General features: G+C 42.2%; 1 protein-coding gene across 1 annotated transcript in view; it reads left to right on the top strand.

Moving 5' to 3' along the window:
• Window positions 1–21,248, top strand: part of LOC122813820 (zinc-binding protein A33-like) — a 66,617-nt gene that overhangs the window by 32,502 nt on the left and 12,867 nt on the right. The gene's annotated exons all lie outside the window — the stretch shown is intronic.

Genomic DNA, 21,248 nt, shown 5'->3' with positions numbered 1-21,248 from the left:
TCTGATGAGTGATGAGTAAAGGGAGACTATGACCTCCCTTGATCTAGATGAGAATCCCTTCATGATAAGGTGGGCAATGTAGAAGGTCTTCCTAACTACTTTAGCTACATGGGTGTCGAATGACAGACTACTATCAACCTGGGTCCCCAGGTCCCTGATAACTTCTTCTGTGCTCAGTGGATTGCCACCTATTTGGTAGCTAGGGGTAACCTTGTTTTTCCCGAAGGGTATGACTATGCATTTTTGGCATTTAACTTTAGGCCGTGGCTCTGGCACCAGTTATCCGTTTCTGTGAGACCCTTCTGAAGGATATCTGTGTCAGATGTGTTTTCTACTATGGCCCAGTTTGCAGTCATCTGCAAACTTTGTCAGCCATAACCCTCCTGTGTTTGCTTGTACTGGAAAAGTAGATGCCAAACAAGAGTGGGCCCAGGACTGAGCCCTGTGGGACACCACTTGTGACAGGCTTTGAGTCTGACATGGCGCCAGCAGCTCTGACCCTGTGGGTTCTGTCACTCAGCCAGTTTGCAACCCATCTTGTGATGTATGGGTTGACATTTAAGCTGATGAGTTTTTCAATGATACCCGAATGGGGTATTGTATCGAAGGCCTTAGCCAGATCGAGGTAGGCTGTATGGACTGCCTTTCCCTCATCAATGGCTTTGGTGACTGTTTCAAAAGTCAACCAAGTTTAAAAGGCATGATCTGCCTTTGACAAAGCCAAACTGGGTTGGATCCAAAGTCTGCAAATTCCCTATGTCTTTATTTATGAGGTCCATTATGATCCTCTCCATGGCTTTGCAGATAAGGCTTGTCAAGCTAATGGGCGGTAATTTCCAGGGTCGGTGGAGGCACCGCCTTTGTGAAGTGGTACCACAGTTGCAGTGCGCCACTCCTGGGTGCGTATCCAGAGGTAAGACTTTGATTAAACAGCTGTCCTAGCTGTGGGTTTAATTCCTCATTGAGTTCATGGAGCACACAGCCGGGGACACCATCAGGTCCCATGGATGCTGTGTTTTTGCTTTGGAGAGAGCAGTTCTCACTTGGGCGCTGGAGATGTTTGGGGCTGCAATCGTTTGGTATAGATATCTCTCCTTTTGGGGAGGGGAGAAGTTTGCACTGAACCTGTCAGCCAGTATGTTGGCAATGTCTGTAGGATCAGTAATCTTCACATCATTTTGAACTAGCTCTGAGCATATCTGGGAGTTTCCTCCCAGGTTTCTAACATAGCTAAAGAAGGCCTTATGATTGTCTTTTGAGTCTTTAGCTATTTTTCTCTCGAAATTTGCTTTGGATGATTTTATGAGAGCTCTTAGTTTTTTACTTATAGTGATCAAGGGTGTCTTACCTTTTAAGGATTTTGCTCTATCTTGTAGTAGCTTCCTCCTTTTGTTGTAGAGTTTGTTTATGGCTGGGGTCCACCAGACTGGATGCTTGCCTTTGGTACAAAGAGTCTTTGTTTTGCTTGGGATTGCCTTATCCATGCAGTCCTGCAGGTGCTGGTAGAAGGCATTTGTAAGTGATTCAGCGGCTTGAGTACTGTTTTCCGCCGCTCGGGGCCTTAAAGGAGACCACACTAGTCTTTAGAAGTGTGAAGTCGGCTTTTGAGAAGTTCTTTACTGTGGTCTTTTTTATTTCAGGTGGGGATGGGATGAGGACCTCCAGCGAGATTAGTTTGTGGTCTGATCTCACCAGTGAGGGGTACACCTCCGGTGTTGAACATTGTGCTCCCATGTTCGTGATGATGAGATCAAGTATGTTATCTCCTCTTGTGGGGATGGTGACTAGTTGTTCCATGGCATTTGAGTTTATGAATTCCAGGAACTTTTGGGCTAGGGTGTTTGGGCTTGAGTAGTGTTCCCAGTCTATATTAGGGTAATTGAAGTCACCTAGTATGATGGTGTTTGGTGATACATTTATCCCTCTAGTGTTTTCAGGAAGGCCATGTGAGGTTCCTGAGTTTGTGAGGGTGGCCTGTAACATGCTACAATTTGCAGAGCAGTCTTGCCTATGGTTAATTGCACCTGGATGGTCTCCGATGCATCGTGCGTTGCCACCAGTCTTGAGGTGTGGGTGTCCTTGATGAATATGGATACCCCTCCTTTCTTGGTATTGTCCAGATTTTGGGGCCGGAACGCATGATATGAGGTAAAACCTGATAGCGCGGGTGCTCTCAGGAGCCTTGAACCAGGTTTCTGTCACAGCACAGACATCGATGTTCTCCATACTGAGAAGGGCCTCGAGTGCGTGCATTTTGAGATTTAGACTTCTGGCATTGAGCAGCATTACCCTTAGTTTTTTCCTTTTTGTGTTCTAGGGTGGTAGGTTTAGAATTTGAGCCTTGCCTAAAAAGGCACTATGGGGGTGGCAAGAGCCTTTGCCAATATCCGGAATCCCAGGGTGACAGGTGCAAGCCGTCCCTTGAAGCAGCGTGGCTTGTCCAGCATGTCATCCCAGGCAGACAGACACTGGATCCCCTTTGAATGACACCAGTGTTTAAGCCAATTGTTAAAGCTGATCATCTTATCTCTGTATTGTGGCATCATTCTTGGTGAAGGTAGGATACTGCTCAAGGTCAGGGTCATACCTGTCTGGGCTACATAATCAGAGAGCTCCTCAATGTCTCTTTTCATGTAGTCCAAGGAGGTACGTCTCAGGTCGTTTACACCAGCGTGGACAATGACTGAATCATATTTGTACCTGCTGTTGAGAGACCTGAGTGCTTGCGTTATGTGGCGGATTCTAGCGCCCGACAGGCAGCTTACTGTGACCTTCTCCTTACTCAGTCTGGTGAGCGGGACGTCAGTGTGTCTGACTATGGAGTCACCAATGACTAGTGTGTCTGGCATTGTGTTTGGCCTTAAGGGCTGTGACTGTTTGACACTCTGACTGTGAGGTCTATGTGTTGCAGGTGTTGTGTTCTGAGGTGGTGGTTGTTTGGGTGTCTGCTTTGGTGGCCTCTGCTGTTTTGGTAGATTTTTGATCAGAGCCTCCGAGTATGTCTTTGTGTGTTTATGTGTATGATTTGAGGTTGTAATGGTAATATGTGAGACTGGGTCTATAGTGTGTGTGGTAACCTTCTCCTCCTGACTGGTCTTGCCAGTCCTATGTTGAGAGAGCTCAGCCTCCAGTTTGGCCGTGTAGTTGCATCTCTCGCATGTATTTGTGTTTTGTGGGAGGAGGAGAGGGTTGTCTGTGTACATGAGGCAATTGTAACATTGCCTCAATATTCCCAGGTTCACCAGCTGAGCAGGAGAGGACACTAGCAACTGATCCCTCGACATGCTAGAAGGAATAGACAAAAACTTTAAAAAGATTCCGGGGACGTGGGTGACCGAGAAATGGGGGTTGCCTTTTTGGGGTACTATCTATGACAAGAGTGCCGTATCAAGGTAATAAGTACTGTAGGAGCAAGTGCTACGTTTAACAGATAGAGAATAGTCTACTTGGAGTCAAGTAGAGATGATCTTTTTAATTATAGGATACGCTGATTAGATCAGTAGTATAGTTCGAGGAAGGTAGTTTTAAGGGAAAATTTGAAGAGTGGACTTTAGGTAGCCCGAATAGTTTAAACCTGCTTAACCCGCTGCCCTAGTGTGCAACAGTAGCAACTCCGCTAAATCGGCTAAATCGCTAAAGCGTGCTTTATAGCAGGGGCTGGAAAAGACAGGAAATGACCCAAATTGGCCAACAAACCACAAGTCACTGCCCTAAACCACTCCTCCGAGGACAAATGAAGGAGTTATGGAAATGACCCCAGTGGCCAATAAAACTACAGTTTCAAGTCAGTAACCACCTCTCCGGGGGGCAGGGAAGCTGCTCAATGTTAGTCACTCCCACTGATAAACACAGAGACCCTCCTTCAGCCCAAGCAAAAATGGCCTCACAGAAACTTTCAAACAGTTCAGGAACAGCAAGCCTGTAACTGAACTTTTTAACTCTCAGAAAAGTGGGAAAAAGCAAGATTTTTTTTTGTTTTGTTTTTACAGAGATAGCAGAGGTTCACAAGTAATATCAAGTTATAACAGTGCAGTAAATGACCCCACACAAGAGTGCTAGGTCAAGGACAGAAAATATGCAAGTTTTAAGAAAAACGATTTAAAATTAAGTGCAAACAGGAAATTCAGCAAACAGCTTTTGGTTGTGCTCTAAATACAGCTACTAATACAGAAATCAAGTTTAACAAGCCAGAAAATGCTCAAGCTAGGCAGCTATGCAGAAAAACTTAGCAAATAAACAGAGAAAAAATACTTAAAATCTCAAAAGTGGCTCCCTTCTTCTCTCAGCGTTTTTTCCTCTTGGAGGGTGCTTCACCAACAGCCAACAAGCCTGAAAAGACGCTCAAACCACGAGGCAACTAGGTTTTAAGAGAGGAAGATGAAGGAGTTATGGAAATGACCCCTAGTGGCCAATAAAACTACAGTTTCAAGTCAGTAACCACCTCTCCGGGGCAGGGAAGCTGCTCAATCTTAGTCACTCCCACTGATAAACACAGAGACCCTCCTTCAGCCCAAGCAAAAATGGCCTCACAGAAACTTTCAAACAGTTCAGGAACAGCAAGCCTGTAACTGAACTTTTTAACTCTCAGAAAAGTGGGAAAAAGCAAGATTTTTTTTTTGTTTTGTTTTTACAGAGATAGCAGAGGTTCACAAGTAATATCAAGTTATAACAGTGCAGTAAATGACCCCACACAAGAGTGCTAGGTCAAGGACAGAAAATATGCAAGTTTTAAGAAAAACGATTTAAAATTAAGTGCAAACAGGAAATTCAGCAAACAGCTTTTGGTTGTGCTCTAAATACAGCTACTAATACAGAAATCAAGTTTAACAAGCCAGAAAATGCTCAAGCTAGGCAGCTATGCAGAAAAACTTAGCAAATAAACAGAGAAAAATACTTAAAATCTCAAAAGTGGCTCCTTCTTCTCTCAGCGTTTTTCCTCTTGGAGGGTGCTTCACCAACAGCCAACAAGCCTGAAAAGACGCTCAAACCACGAGGCAACTAGGTTTTAAGAGAGGAAGATGAAGGAGTTATGGAAATGACCCCTAGTGGCCAATAAAACTACAGTTTCAAGTCAGTAACCACCTCTCCGGGGCAGGGAAGCTGCTCAATGTTAGTCACTCCCACTGATAAACACAGAGACCCTCCTTCAGCCCAAGCAAAATGGCCTCACAGAAACTTTCAAACAGTTCAGGAACAGCAAGCCTGTAACTGAACTTTTTAACTCTCAGAAAAGTGGGAAAAAGCAAGATTTTTTTTTGTTTTTGTTTTTACAGAGATAGCAGAGGTTCACAAGTAATATCAAGTTATAACAGTGCAGTAAATGACCCCACACAAGAGTGCTAGGTCAAGGACAGAAAATATGCAAGTTTTAAGAAAAAACGATTTAAAATTAAGTGCAAACAGGAAATTCAGCAAACAGCTTTTGGTTGTGCTCTAAATACAGCTACTAATACAGAAATCAAGTTTAACAAGCCAGAAAATGCTCAAGCTAGGCAGCTATGCAGAAAAACTTAGCAAATAAACAGAGAAAAATACTTAAAATCTCAAAAGTGGCTCCTTCTTCTCTCAGCGTTTTTCCTCTTGGAGGGTGCTTCACCAACAGCCAACAAGCCTGAAAAGACGCTCAAACCACGAGGCAACTAGGTTTTAAGAGAGGAAGATGAAGGAGTTATGGAAATGACCCCTAGTGGCCAATAAAACTACAGTTTCAAGTCAGTAACCACCTCTCCGGGGCAGGGAAGCTGCTCAATGTTAGTCACTCCCACTGATAAACACAGAGACCCTCCTTCAGCCCAAGCAAAATGGCCTCACAGAAACTTTCAAACAGTTCAGGAACAGCAAGCCTGTAACTGAACTTTTAACTCTCAGAAAAGTGGAAAAAAGCAAGATTTTTTTTTGTTTTGTTTTTTTCAGAAATAGCAAAGGTTCACAAGTAATATCAAGTTATAATAGTGCAGTAAATGACCCCACATAAGAGTGCTAGGTCAAAGACAGAAAATACGCAAGTTTTGAGAAAAAACGATTTAAAATTAAGTGCAGACAGGAAATTCAGCAAACAGCTTTTGGTTGTGCTCTAAATACAGCTACTAATACAGAAATCAAGTTTAACAAGCCAGAAAATGCTCAAGCTAGGCAGCTATGCAGAAAACTTAGCAAATAAACAGAGAAAAATACTTAAAATCTCAAAAGTGGCTCCTTCTTCTCTCAGCGTTTTTCCTCTTGGAGGGTGCTTCACCAACAGCCAACAAGCCTGAAAAGATGCTCAAACCACGAGGCAACTAGGTTTTAAGAGAGGAAGATGAAGGAGTTATGGAAATGACCCCTAGTGGCCAATAAAACTACAGTTTCAAGTCAGTAACCACCTCTCCGGGGCAGGGAAGCTGCTCAATGTTAGTCACTCCCACTGATAAACACAGAGACCCTCCTTCAGCCCAAGCAAAATGGCCTCACAGAAACTTTCAAACAGTTCAGGAACAGCAAGCCTGTAACTGAACTTTTTAACTCTCAGAAAAGTGGGAAAAAGCAAGATTTTTTTGTTTTTGTTTTTACAGAGATAGCAGAGGTTCACAAGTAATATCAAGTTATAACAGTGCAGTAAATGACCCCACACAAGAGTGCTAGGTCAAGGACAGAAAATATGCAAGTTTTAAGAAAAAAACGATTTAAAATTAAGTGCAAACAGGAAATTCAGCAAACAGCTTTTGGTTGTGCTCTAAATACAGCTACTAATACAGAAATCAAGTTTAACAAGCCAGAAAATGCTCAAGCTAGGCAGCTATGCAGAAAAACTTAGCAAATAAACAGAGAAAAATACTTAAAATCTCAAAAGTGGCTTCCTTCTTCTCTCAGCGTTTTTTCCTCTTGGAGGGTGCTTCACCAACAGCCAACAAGCCTGAAAAGATGCTCAAACCACGAGGCAACTAGGTTTTAAGAGAGGAAGATGAAGGAGTTATGGAAATGACCCCTAGTGGCCAATAAAACTACAGTTTCAAGTCAGTAACCACCTCTCCGGGGCAGGGAAGCTGCTCAATGTTAGTCACTCCCACTGATAAACACAGAGACCCTCCTTCAGCCCAAGCAAAATGGCCTCACAGAAACTTTCAAACAGTTCAGGAACAGCAAGCCTGTAACTGAACTTTTAACTCTCAGAAAAGTGGGAAAAAGCAAGATTTTTTTTTGTTTTTCTTGTTAACAGAGATAGCCCACGTTCACAAGTAATATCAAGTTATAACAGTGCAGTAAATGACCCCACACAAGAGTGCTAGGTCAAGGACAGAAAATATGCAAGTTTTAAGAAAAAAACGATTTAAAATTAAGTGCAAACAGGAAATTCAGCAAACAGCTTTTGGTTGTGCTCTAAATACAGCTACTAATACAGAAATCAAGTTTAACAAGCCAGAAAATGCTCAAGCTAGGCAGCTATGCAGAAAAACTTAGCAAATAAACAGAGAAAAAATACTTAAAATCTCAAAAGTGGCTCCCTTCTTCTCTCAGCGTTTTTTCCTCTTGTTGTTAAGTTTACAGAACTAGCCAAGTTTTGGCTTATTTTTAGATTTTGTCCATATTAAAAATTCTCTTCATATCTAAGTGATTAAAGAACTGTAAAGCACATGCATACCTGTTTTCTTTAGGCAGTGACCTCTATATGTTGTTTCTTTGTTCTATCAACTGTTTTAGGTTAAATGTGCCAAGTGCCAGTTTTCTGACTTTTTTGCCTTCCTTTATGTCCATGACAAGAGGATAAGCTGTATAGTTATAGCTACATAGCCCATGTAGTTTACACACACACACACACACACACGCGCGCGCGTGTGTGTGTGTGTAATCATCCTAAGGGAAATAAAATTAATTTCCAGCAAAATTAATGTGAAATTTATGGACTTTATTGTTTATAAAGTGAAGATTTAATTAATTAATCTAGTATATACTAAAATTCTCTGCTTGGTTATAGATGACATTGACACTATCAAAAAATGATTAGCTACAGTTTTCGCTGACATTCACATTAGCAGTATAATGAGCATACTGAAGAAGACAACATTCCTTAGAGTACTTTGTCTTCTACTTCCTTTGTTTTAATAACAATCCCAAATAAAAGATGGCATTTGTTTGCCATGCTAAACTTTGCACTCTACCTGTGTTACCTTCATTGGTTCATAGGAGGTCACTAGGCTAGAGGCCCCAGAGCCCTCACAAGCCTAGCTATATTAATCTTGGGTTGCCCCAATTGTACTTGGTTAAATGGAAGTTCTTTACAGATCAGCACTGACTACCCCTATTCATGAGGGACATGGATGCCACCCCAGGTGAATTTGTGGTCACCCATCCACTTGTCCAGGCTGCTCCTGAGTGATGTCACTGAGGAGCACTGCTCCACATGAATTGGAAGCCTATTCCAGAACAGTGGCGATCTCTGGGAGACATACCCGTCTCCCCAGCATGTTCTGTCAATGTCACTGATAAGGCTGAGATCCCCTGAGCAAGTGACACTGCAGTGCCATCTGACCTGCGGATGTGCAGCATCTCCACCAGGTTGGGCTCAGAGACTGTCCCGCAGGCCAGGCACAATTATGGTAAACTGTATCGTTTATATGCAGAAAGGGAACTGTCTCCCTTAACACAGTCTTTTACCAGAGTAATGATGCAATCTCCCCTCCTCACTTTTATGACAGTAAACAAAGTAAAGCTTGCAGTTGATCTTGCAGTGAACAAAACTAATATTCATCAAACAAGCAAGCCAGCAGGTCAGTCAGAAAGCAAGAAATGTAATCCAAACAAAAACAGCATAGAACAAAACAGAAATGAAACAAAATAAATTCCAAAGGACAAACCACAAGAGTCCTTCTAAGATTAAGCGCTTTCATTCTTTAATATATTCACCATAGAACTTCCTCAGAATCTTAGGTTTTAGAATTTTAGAAGGACTCTCATGGTTTGTCCTTTTATGACAGAGATACATAATCAATACTGAGGTCATAAGCCATGTGAAATAAAAAAAAAAAGACAATGCACTTGGTAATCATCAGCTGGGATAACTGGCTAGGATGAAGTTCAGACTGAATACCATTTCTGGGAAGTATGTCAAAGGCAGGATAAACTTAGGACCAAATACCATTTCTGTGAAGTACATGGGAGACAGGATAGAGTTAGGAATGAATACCATTTCTGTGAAGTACATGGGAGACAGGATAGAGTTAGGAATGAATGCCATTTCTGTGAAGTACATGGGAGACAGGATAGAGTTAGGAATGAATGCCATTTCTGTGAAGTACATGGGAGACAGGATAGAGTTAGGAATGAATGCCATTTCTGTGAAGTACATGGGAGACAGGATAGAGTTAGGAATGAATGCCATTTCTGTGAAGTACATGGGAGACAGGATAGAGTTAGGAATTAATGCCATTTCTGTGAAGTACATGGGAGACAGGATAGAGTTAGGAATGAATGCCATTTCTGTGAAGTACATGGGAGACAGGATAGAGTTAGGAATGAATGCCATTTCTGTGAAGTACATGGGAGACAGGATAGAGTTAGAAATGAATACCATTTCTGTGAAGTACATGGGAGACAGGATGGAGTTAGGAATGAATACCATTTCTGTGAAGTACATGGGAGACAGGATAGAGTTAGGAATGAATACCATTTCTGTGAAGTACATGGGAGACAGGATAGAGTTAGGAATGAATACCATTTCTGTGAAGTACATGGGAGACAGGATAGAGTTAGGAATGAATGCCATTTCTGGGATACCAAATACAAGTCGATGCAGGGAAGCATGTAAGAGGTGGTTAGTTTGAATCATTAGCTCATCAGGTTGCCACTTGGCTGCAAGACAGGTCGTTTTCCCTTAAAGGTATAGGGCTACTTACATGTTCTGTACGTGTTTGGATTAAGATGTTAATATAGATACTGTGGAGGAAGATGGGGGGCCATTTCTGAAAGGAAATGTGAATGAAAGGCTCCCTTTTGCCTGTTTTGATCATAGCTCTTACAGGGTTGTAAACAGTTTCATGTTAATCATATAAAATGCTAGTACAGATATGATTTTAAGTATGATGAAGTGTAAGTTATCATTATTTACAGTTGGTACAATATTTGCAGTCTACAGTTATGTAGTTGTACTCCTTTACTATAGTCCCATACAGAGCATGTGAACACCACTATACCTTTAAAACAGCTACTGAACTGTGGTGTGAGCCTTGTGCCTAGGGTTCTGTGTATGCATCTTTTCAACTGTTCTGGACTGTAATGCAAACAAACCTTTTTTGTCGACTCAACATTGTGTCATGCTTTTCAGGTTCACTGAAACTGTGAACTTTTGTGTGTTGGCCCAACACAGGCCTGTTCCTTCTGAGGTTAAAGCATAAAAAAAATTCACCTCACGGTCATTCTGAATTTTTCTCTTGCAAGTATTTATTGTGTCTTCTACTCATCTGAACTGCCAACAAAATTTAACTTAATTCCTGCAGTTTTTGGTTTGGGATGACAACCTTACAACATTAGACATACCTGAAACTGCATGTGAATCTCTCTGAAAATGGGAAGCACTGGCTTCAATGTTTTGTTTTGTTTTTTAATTTATTAACTTTCATATCCCTATGCCTGCTGACAATGCTGCTGATTTCCCAACCTCCCACTACACTCCCACCTGATCTCTCATCTGGTGTCCTCCTCTGCCATAGGAAGGAGCTGCTCTGGTTTCACAGTTTTGAAGTGTAGGTCACTTTATCTAACATGGAGGCAAGCCAGAAAGGATGTCATCTACCACACTTCTTCATATTGCAAACAAGGAAGCCATCCATGAAGGTTTTAACACACTTATTTTTAAATAGTAAGATATAGACAAAATTGCAAATTTAAAAAGTAAATTCCTGGCAAGACTAAGTTGAACTTACCATATGGAATACATTTATTCTTTACTAGCAGTCATGACGTTAAAGAGAGTATAAATGCATACATCCCTGATCTTAAGCATAGAATACAAGACTGTGAATTGGTTAAATTAAATTAATAACTTAGAAGGGTAAGAATAGTCTGTGGGATCAGAAATGATCATCCAAGGGACAGAGTATTTTTGTGTGGTTATCCTTTGATAATGTAGCAATATTTTTTTAGTTTCATAAACAGCTTTATTGATAAAATCTTTAATGTATGATATGATACATTAATAACAATGAAACAAGATCACAATAACACTCTCCAATATTTTATACATACGCTATACAGTTTCCATCAATATTCCATTATTTTATTATTGTGAATTAGATGATCATACAGTTTTCATTTCCAACCAACCTATTTATTTTAGTTATCTATCTGTGAATTATTTTGTAATATTGTCTCCAAATACAACATTTATTCTTATGAAATTTGCTTCTTTCATCTTTTAATGATCCAAACTCTTCATCTTTTATTTCCTTTACTGTTTTCAATACTTCATTTACAGCTGGTTTAATGTTTGATTTTCACTTTTGTGTAATTGCATTTTTGGCTGCTAATAACATTAAGCTTAAGGTCTTACTGTGTCTTGACAATTCTAAACCTAGACACCAACTCAATATCAACTCCTTCATTAATATAATATGCTCTCCCAAAAGCTGTGTCAGGACATTCTGTAGGGAGTCCTTTAACTCAAATCATTCAACACATTCCAAGAAAATGTGCTCGCAGCATCCTGGCTCATTCCATTCATATCTCCAACATCTACTCTTCACTTGAGGAAAAATCCTCTGAAGGTCTGCTGTGACCGATGTGCTAAGGTTTATTAAAGTTTTTTTTTTTCTTTCTGCTGCTTATTAATAAAATTCTCTAAAGGCTACTTGGACTACAAAAGTGCCTGTGTAAATGTTTACATGCAAATATCTTATATCTTCTGGACTTCATAGCATACTTAGTGGCCGGACAAATTTGATTCCATTGCCCATTTGTAATTTGGCATTCTGATTTTCCCCTCAGTCTTTTTTAATCTTATCTGATCATTTTTATAGCTATTGTGTAACATTTTTGTATGCCATACTAATTATTCCTTTCTTAAGAGCATCTGTAGTTCTTGATTTCATTAAAAACTACTAGAGCTAGTCTTTTGCCCAATGTTCCACTCTCCTTGTCTATGTTTTCTCAAACACCTGGTTGGATTCTTTCCCCTCTGTCACTTTTACATTACAGCTTATTTGCTCCCAGTAGCATGGCTCCTTGTTTAGTTTCCTCCATTTACTTCCTGCCATCTCTTGCCTGTTTTCTGTACCTTTAGTTGTATATACTCCTACTGGAAAAATCTCATTTCTCCACTCCCTCGATAATTTAGTCTTCATAATGTTGTCTGATGATTTATATATCCATAAAAATATGTATAGTTATTTCTGTTCTCCTTAAGGACTTGCTTCCAAAACATTATTCTCTCTGCATTCCTTATATTTCTTCCTTCTTGCAATCAGCATCTTTTTCCACTTTGATCCATAGCCACCTTCTTGTGCTACAAGTAAAAGTCTTAATTGTGTAGCTTTAAAGTATTCCTTTATATCAGGTAGTCCTAAACCACTTTGTTCAATAGGAAGAATCCGCTTATCCCGTTTTCCTCTTGCCTTCTTCCTTTCTCTTATAAATTCCATCCGTTCTCTATTAATTATCATCCACCACATTTCTACTGGTTTATAAAGGTATGTCTGACCTATGTATATGACCAAATTAACTAAAAGCATTTTCACTGCCTCTATCTTACTTTCCATGTTGATGACCATTACTTCAAAATCTCTTATTTTTCTAATTATTTTCCACTTGGTCTTTTACAAATATCATCAGCTGCCATAACAAAGTATTTTTTTTAATCCATATGACTAAATACTTCATCTTTTCTTGTTCCCATTGTTGAACTAATTCATATATCGGCAAAGGATTTACTATTATATAGCCTTTGTTTCACCTTGACTTATGTAATACCCTAAAATGTTTGAAAGTGTCTTTAAATATCCCACAATAGCCTAATTTCAGATTCAGGATTTGCCAAATAGAAGGTGAGTCTGCAAACAAAAATTAGTTAGCTAGTGGTTTTCTTGGTTACCACACCAATTGTATATCTGAATGTTCAAGTCCCTTCTCTTTTTAGTTAAATGTTCCAGTAAACAAAATCAAAGAAGGGAAAAGGAACATCCTTGCCTGATCCTTCTGTTCAAACTGAGATTGTCAGAAAGAACTCCCGTCAGCCTTATTTTTGTCCTTCATCCGTCATATGTTCTCATTTTTAATTTCCGCCATACTCTACCAAATACTTTCTCTGCATCCAACCTAGTCAGCAAAAAGTGGAGATTCAATCTGGAGGACAATCAGACTGGCCTTGGGAGGTGCAGCTCTTAGAAGATGGACAGTTCAACCTTTCCACAGAGGACTTAAAAATCTGTCTGGAGCTAAAGAGACTTGAACTGGAGGCCAAATATTTGGAAATAGAATCAGCAGGGAGACTAAGACGCCTGGAGGCTGAAGAGAATGAGAAGCTGAGATGTGTGGAGGCTGAGGAAAATGAGAAACTGCAACATCTGGAAGCTGAGGAGATTGAGAGGCAGAGACGACATGAAAATGAGATGCTGACTCTTCACCAGGGTCATGGAGGTAATGGGGAAGGGAGTAACCAAACCCCGGAAGCAACAAAGGTCAGTAAACTTCTTCCACAATTTACAGAGGGTGATCATTTTGATAGTTATATGTTTGAAAGGGTATGTAAACAGTATAATGCTGACCAAGGGCTCTGGTTCCTGACAACCTTACTCCATGGTAAAGCTGTAACTGCTATTTCTAAGTTATCTGATACTGATCGCTTCAATTATAATACAGTTAAAAATTGTTTATTAGAATGTTTTAAGTTAACACCTTATAGGAAAAAGTATTGTGAGCATATGTAAATATATTGCTGAACTAAGCACTTATTTTCATAGGTGGGTGAGTGGTATCAGGTCACCACTTTTGAAGGGCTGGCAGACCTTTTGGTGAGGGAACAAGCCCTTAACACTTTGCCTGAGGACATGAGAATCTGGTTAGCAGATAGGGAATGCAGGACCACAGATGAGTTGGGGAAGAAGGGAGACATATACCTAACAAGCAGGGCATCACTGTACAGGAAAGGGATACACAGTGCTGCTCATGGTTCTAAGGGAACCCATGGTGGGCAGCCTAAACCATCCCAACAGAGTCTGCCAGTAGCAGGGCAAGCCGCTATCCTGGCACACATCCAGGACTAAGGGTTAAATGACTTAAATGCAACCAGTGGGGCCATGTAGCATATAGATGTCCATGGAGGCAAGGTGGGGAACAAAAGGTGGGAGAGCCAGTAATTGGGAAGGACAGAATGCCAGCAGTAAGTTGTCTGGAGACAACAAGGATACCAAAGTACCACAAGAGGTTATATCCTATCATGGTAGATGGAAAAGAGCCCACTGCTAAGAGAGACATAGCCTCTGACCTAACCATTGTGAAGCCTGCACTCATTAAAAAGGAGCACTACTTGCTTGGGTAGTCTACACCATTCAGAGCTTTAGGAGGGACCCCATTCCAAATACCTTTGGCTAGGGTTCACCTCGACTGGGAGGGTGGAACAGGAAGCTAGCAAGTAGCTGTGTTTGACAATATCCCTGCAGATGTCCTGATAGGGAATGATTTTGATAATGCAGTACCTTGTGTGCATGCAGTGATATGCAGTCAGGCTTGGAGACAAACATATGGGTCTGGTAACCTGTGGGAGACCCAGACAGACCGCAGACTTGAAGCCAGGACTGGTGAGCTGGTTACTTCAGAGAGAGAGCTACTCTGTAGCAGTGTGACTGAAGGTGAGCCACAGCTGCTTGTGGGTACTGATGTTCCTTTGGACAAAGTGACTGCAAGGGCAGAGGTGAGTACTAGTACCCAGGCTGACAGTGAGCCACCGCTATCAGAAAGTACCAGACTTCCTGTGGAAGGGAAGCTGGGAAGGGTTACCAAGAGAGAGAGTTGAGACAGGCTCAGCTCTCAGACCCTACATTACAAGGCCTGAGGGAGGTAGTCAGTGAGGCACCTCTCAAGGAAAATGGGAAGCTGTATACTGGGACAAAGGGTTACTGTACAGAGACTGGACCCCTGAGGGAGGGCTAGAGGGTGAGAGAATACAGCAGTTGGTGGTGCCCAGAGCCTACTGTCTGGCACTTCTAGCCATAGCCCATAATATTCCCTTTGCAGTTCATATGGACATAAAACGTACAAAGAGACATATTATGCAGAACTTTTATTGGCCTAGGATTTCCAGAGACGTAACAGGGTACTGCAGGACCTGTGAGCAGTGCCAGAAGGTAGGCAAGGCAGGAGATAAGGTCAAGGCACTTTTGATGCCTTTGCCTGTGATTGAGTAGCCATTTCAGAGGGTAGCTGTGTATATTGTGGGGCCTCTGAGTATCCCACGTTCCACAGGGAAAAAGGATACCCTAGTGGTAGTAGATTATGCTACCCGATACCCTGAAGCAGTGGCGCTGTCCTCCATTGAGGTAGAAAAGGTGGCAAATTTTTTGTTAGAGATTTTCATCAGGGTTTCCCAAAAGGACTACTGACTGACAGAGGTGTCAATTTCATGTCAGACCTACTGGCTTGTTTGTGGAAGCACTGTGGGGTGAAGCACCTAAAGACCACCCCTACCATCCCCAGACTAATGGTCTGGTGGAAAGGTTAAACTCTACACTCAAGACCATGCTACAGGCATTTGCAGACCAGCTTAAGAGGGAGTGGGACAACTATTTGCCTCACCTGTCTTTTGCTTATAGACAGGTGCCCCAGGAATCCACTGTTTTTTCACCCTTTGAGTTGTTGTATGGGCATAGGGTGAGGGGACCTCTAGATTTGATTTTTGATGAGTGGGAGGATAAGTGTGAATCCCACAGGGAGTCTGTTGTGGAATATGTCCTAAACCTCAGGACAAGGCTCAGAGAACTCATGGGCTTGGCCCAGGAGAACCTGGCAGAAGCCCAACAACAGAAAAAGGTCTGGTATGGCAGGAATGCTTGAGCTAGAGAGTATGCTGAAGGGCAGCAGGTTATGGTTCTCATTCCTGTCAGATACAACAAGCTGCAGGCAGCCAGGGGGACCCTTCAAAGTGCTAAGGAAGGTCAGTGATGTTAACTACATGGTAGAACTGCTAGGCAGGAGGCAGGGGCACAAACTGTACCATGTTAACATGATGAAACCTTACCATGACAGGGAGGGCCTTGTGCTGAGTATTTGCAGTAGAAGACAGGAGGAGTCCGAGGGGGATCTATGGCTACAAGGGAGCCAGCCAGGAAAATCCCAAATTACTGTGTTGAAGCCTAGGATTGCAGGCATATGATAAGGCAGTGCAGCACTGTACTTGGGTCAACAATGCCAAGGCAGGTGGAATCTCAAGACAGGGAATGGGGTAAGGTATTCCCAGATAGACTCACCCCTCTTAAGCAATGTTTCTCAAGTGTCACTTACAAAACTAGCTTGAGTCATCATGGGGGGGGGGGGGGTCATGAAAGGAGATACTGCCAGCCCAGCTATCTGGAATTTTGTAAATAATCATGTCATTCGTGAATGTCAACATGAATCATATGCTTGTATTACAAATATATTAGAACTGCATGTCATATTGTATAGACGTGTGCTGAAGAGATATTTTTATACACTACTGTAACTGTGGAAATGTATATACTTTAACAATGAAAACTGGTACATAGAAGGTTAATTTGCAAAACTTCAGAAAAACAGTTGAAAATAAATTACTTTTATAGTAGGGGCATAAAAATATGTTATCTTCCAATTGCAGTGCAGTAACAGACACAATGTCTAGAACTAGAAGATGTTGCTTGTGTTTCACTGTTGCAGTCATCACACATTTGGGTTATGTGCTTGCAGTAGCCCTCAGTCGGCCTGATTATCAAAGTCTTGGGTCCTGTGTCGGTTGCTATCTCATCTTCCATAATGTCAGGTAGTCAGGGGTATAAAGCATGCAGCCAACGCCATTACATCAGTCTTCCTTGCCGTCCGGTGCCCGAAGCAGAAGTAGTTCGCAAGTACCGGTCGTCCGACTCCTGAAATTTTCGTTTTCGAGTTTCAGAACCGAAGTCTTCAACTAAAGCTAAGTACACCGTTGGGGAAACTTTTTCTTGCTCTAAACCGATGTCAGTAAAAGTCAATAATTGTATTTCTTGTGGAAAGCAAATACCTCATAAAGATTTTCATTTGTACTGTATTCCTTGTCTAGACCCTGACCACGACGTATCTCACTGTCAGTTTTGTGCCTTATTTAAGCAACGAACAATCCGTCGTCGTTATATTTACGCTTCTAAATATTTTGGTACTCGGTTCACTTATCCAGATATGTCTTCGGTAAGCCATCCAACTACCAACATTCCGAAAAAATGCAAAGATAAAGACAGAGACAGGCCGCCTAGGTCCAAAGCTGCTGACGACGCTTCTCCTAAGCCAGTCGCCAGTTTGCCGGTACTCAGTGAGGTGCTTTTGCAGCCCCTGATACCCACTACTTCAGATTCACAGGCGCCTACTGAGACCCATTCGGAGTCCGGTATGCCGCGAGATGCTTCAACTGTGGAACCTGTGGATGTCTCTACTTTGGATGGGTCCAGAGCCGCTGTGCAGGCACCAGGTTCTGAGGGTGTATTCAGGCCTACTGACTTGCATATTAAACTGACGCCATCTTCTTCAAGGCCTAAAACTCAAACCATGCCTAAGAAAACCAATGCCCAGACCACTTGGTCAGGCCTCTGTGCCTAAAAAACAAATGATAACAATGGCTAAAGACCGTATTACTTTAATCAGGGGAAGCCAACCTTCCCCTTTTAAGAGACCTGGGACTGAACTTGCTTATGATTCTTCTGACCAGGATTCTGAAATTTCTGTTTCCTCTGATGACTAGGATTTACCCTTATCTACCTATGAGGATTCTGATGCAGAGGACTCTATTCCCTTTGCTTCCCCTCCAGAGGATTTCTCTTTTGGTGAAACCTTGCATAATCTTAGGGAGCATTTTCACTGGGAAAGCCAGGATTATTCTGATTCTAAAAAGAGGCTTAGGGATTTCTTACTCCTGCCTCAACACAGGCCTTTAGCTATCCCTCCTGTACTAGACACTGTTGATGATGCCTTTTCGGAATCTAGTTTGGCCCCTGACTCTTTACCTCCTGCTCCCAGAAAACCTGATAGATGTTACAGGGTTCCTGACTCTCACAAGTTCCTTTTTAAAAATCCTACTGTGGATCCTGAGACCATTTCACAGGGACCAAAGGGCATTAAGGCTACCACTGCCAAAAATCCTACCCCTTCTGATAGAGACTCCAGGGCGCTGGACAGATGGGGTAAGAAGGTATACACTACTGCAACTTTGGCCATTAGGGCCTTAAACTGTCAGTTTCATATGTTAAAGTATGAGCAACATATTATTGGATTGCTTAAACAGAAAATTATGTTGATTCCTGACTGTGCTGAAAATAAGGAGTTACAAGATTTAATGCATTCTTTTGAACAGGTTGGAAAACATACTTTGCAATGTGGTTTTGATTCACTAGAGGCATCTTGCAGAGCCGCTGTCACTGGGTCTGCACTTAGAAGGCATGCTTGGCTTAAGGAGCAATCTTTGCCAGATCATGTTAAAGCTAAATTGCTGGATGCTCCCTTAAATCAGAACCGCCTGTTTGGCAACAAAGCAGAAGAAGTTCTTAAAAAGATGGAGGAAAAAGCTAAATCTATGCAGACTGTTAAAGATTTCCTACAAGTACAGCCTCCAAGATTTAGTAGGCATTGGCTCTTTAAGAACTGGTCCTTTCCTGCCTCTTCCAGGCTTTCTCAGTCCAAACCCAGAACCAGCAGAACACCCAGGCTTCAGTCCCAGGGTACGCATAGGACTAAGCAGTGGGGGGCTCCCACTTCCAAACCAGGGAGTAGTAAGACTCCCCCCTATGGAAAGCTGTCTCAATGACTTAACTTTAAATCTTTCAAGCACTTGTCAACTGACTGATCCTTTAGGGGGAAAGATTGTTCTGCAGGCCAAAAACTGGGAACTCATTACCCAGGACAAATGGATCTTAAGTATAGTTTCTCAAGGATACAGATTTCACTTCCACACATTACCAACCCCAAATGGTTTGCCAGATCTACCCCCAAATCAGTGGGCAGAGGCTCAAAAGCAAGTACTCTCTCTCTTTAGCACAAAGGCTATTCAAACTGTACCAGAAGAGGAAAAGGGACAAAGTTTCTACCCAAGACTTTTACTGGTACCCAGAAAAGACAATTCATGGTGTCCTGTCCTGGACCTTTCTATCTTAAACACCTTTTTGGTGATTCCAAAATTCAAGATGCTAACTCTTCACCAGTTGCTTCCTATGCTAGGCAAGGATGCCTGGTTGGCAACACTGTATTTAAAGGAAGCCTACGTGCACATCCCAATCGGGGAATCTTGCAGAAGATACGTACGCTTCAAAGCAGGCTACATGCACTATCAGTTCTCTGCACTGCCCTTTGACTTATCTACTGTGCCCAGGGTATTCACAAAGTGCCTAACTCCAGTCATTGCATTTTGCAGGCAAAGAAATATTCAAATATAGCCATACCTGGACGATTGTCTAATTCAGGCAAAAAGCCATGACATACTTTTGAATCATCTGGCATTTGTACAAAAGGTGCTAACTTGTCTGGGGTACACCATAAATGAAAAGAAATCACATCTGGTACCCTGTCACCAAATTATATTCCTGGGGGCAAGCTTGAATACAACTTCCCAGATGGCTTTCCTCATGCCAGAGAAATAAATTCATTTGACAACTTACTTCAAACTAATGGCCACAAAGACCCTGCTATCTGCAAGGCAAATACTGCAAGCGTTGGGGTTCATGGCCTCCTGCATTCTACTAATTTCATATGCAAGACTGCATATGAGGAAACTACAATGTTATCTAAAAGCCTATGGTGTCAACATTCTCAGGATCTAGAAGCAATGATTCCTATCATACTTTGCCTACGGTTAGAGTTCCTTTGGTGGGCAGAGGCCTGCCACCTACACAAGGGACTACCATTCACTCTACCCCCTGCCACCCAAATCCTACCAACAGACACATCAGATTATGCATGGGGGCTCACCTGGCAGGAAAGTGCATTCAGGGCAAATGGAGCCCAAGTCAAATGGACCTGCATATCAATCAAAAAGAGTTGTTAGCTGTACAGAACGCTCTGACAGCCTTCAAGGACCACATTCTTCCAGGACATTTAATGGTAAAGACGGACAACACCACTGTTATGTGGTACATAAACAAGCAGGGGGGTACCCATTCTTACCCCTTCTGCAGACTAGCCATGGCTTTGTGGAACACAGCCTTGAGCTACCAAGTGCATCTACAGGCTCAGTTCCTACCAGGAAAACTAAATACACTGGCAGACAAACTAAGTAGAAATCTCATGGACCCACACAAGTGGAAACTGGAGCCAAAGACTTTCAACATGTTGATAAATAAATGGGGGAGCCCAGATATAGACCTGTTTGCTTCCCCCCCAGAACTACCAATTGGACAAATTCTGCACAAGGACTCCCCACAAACAAGCTTGGAAAGTGGATGCTGTGTCCTTCAGCTGGAAAAATCTGTCAGTTTATGCCTTTCCCCCTCTGCCTCTCCTTTCCAAAGTCCTACTAAAGATCAAACAGGACAAACCAAGGATGATACTGATTGCACCAGACTGACCACACCAACACTGGTACCCCCTCTTGCGCAGTGTGTCACTGCTGGCTCCATGGCACCTGTCTCAGACCCCTACCCTGCTGTCATAGCAGGAGAGCCAGATTCTGCACCCTCAGCTTCAAACCCTGAACCTGGCAGCCTGGCTAATTACCTAATTTTTCCATTACCATCCCTCAGTAAACAAGTGTTGGATGTCATTTTGGAGGCAAGGAGGCCTAGTACTAGAAAATCTTATGCTGAAAAATGGAAAAGATTCTGTGCCTGGAACCAAACTCAAGGGATGGCCACAGCAACATCCAACTTACCTCAGATTCTTCAATACTTAACTGAGATGCTTCACAAGGGTCTTTCTTTTTCCTCCATCAAAATTCACACCTCAACCATTTCAGCTCACTACAACACAGAACCACCCTCCTTCTCTCATCCAGTGCTCAAGCAGTGCCTCAGAGGGGCCAAGAACTTAAGATCACCCAGGAGAGCCCCAACTCCAGCCTGGGACCTTAACTTTGTATTGGAAAAACTCACTCTTCCTCCTTT

Source organism: Protopterus annectens, chromosome 10.part0 (genome assembly GCF_019279795.1).
Source record: "Protopterus annectens isolate FY-2018-M chromosome 10.part0, PAN1.0, whole genome shotgun sequence".
In the NCBI taxonomy this organism is placed as follows: domain Eukaryota; kingdom Metazoa; phylum Chordata; order Ceratodontiformes; family Protopteridae; genus Protopterus; species Protopterus annectens.
Note: the sequence above shows the minus strand (reverse complement) of the source record. Positions and strands in the feature narration are given on the sequence as shown.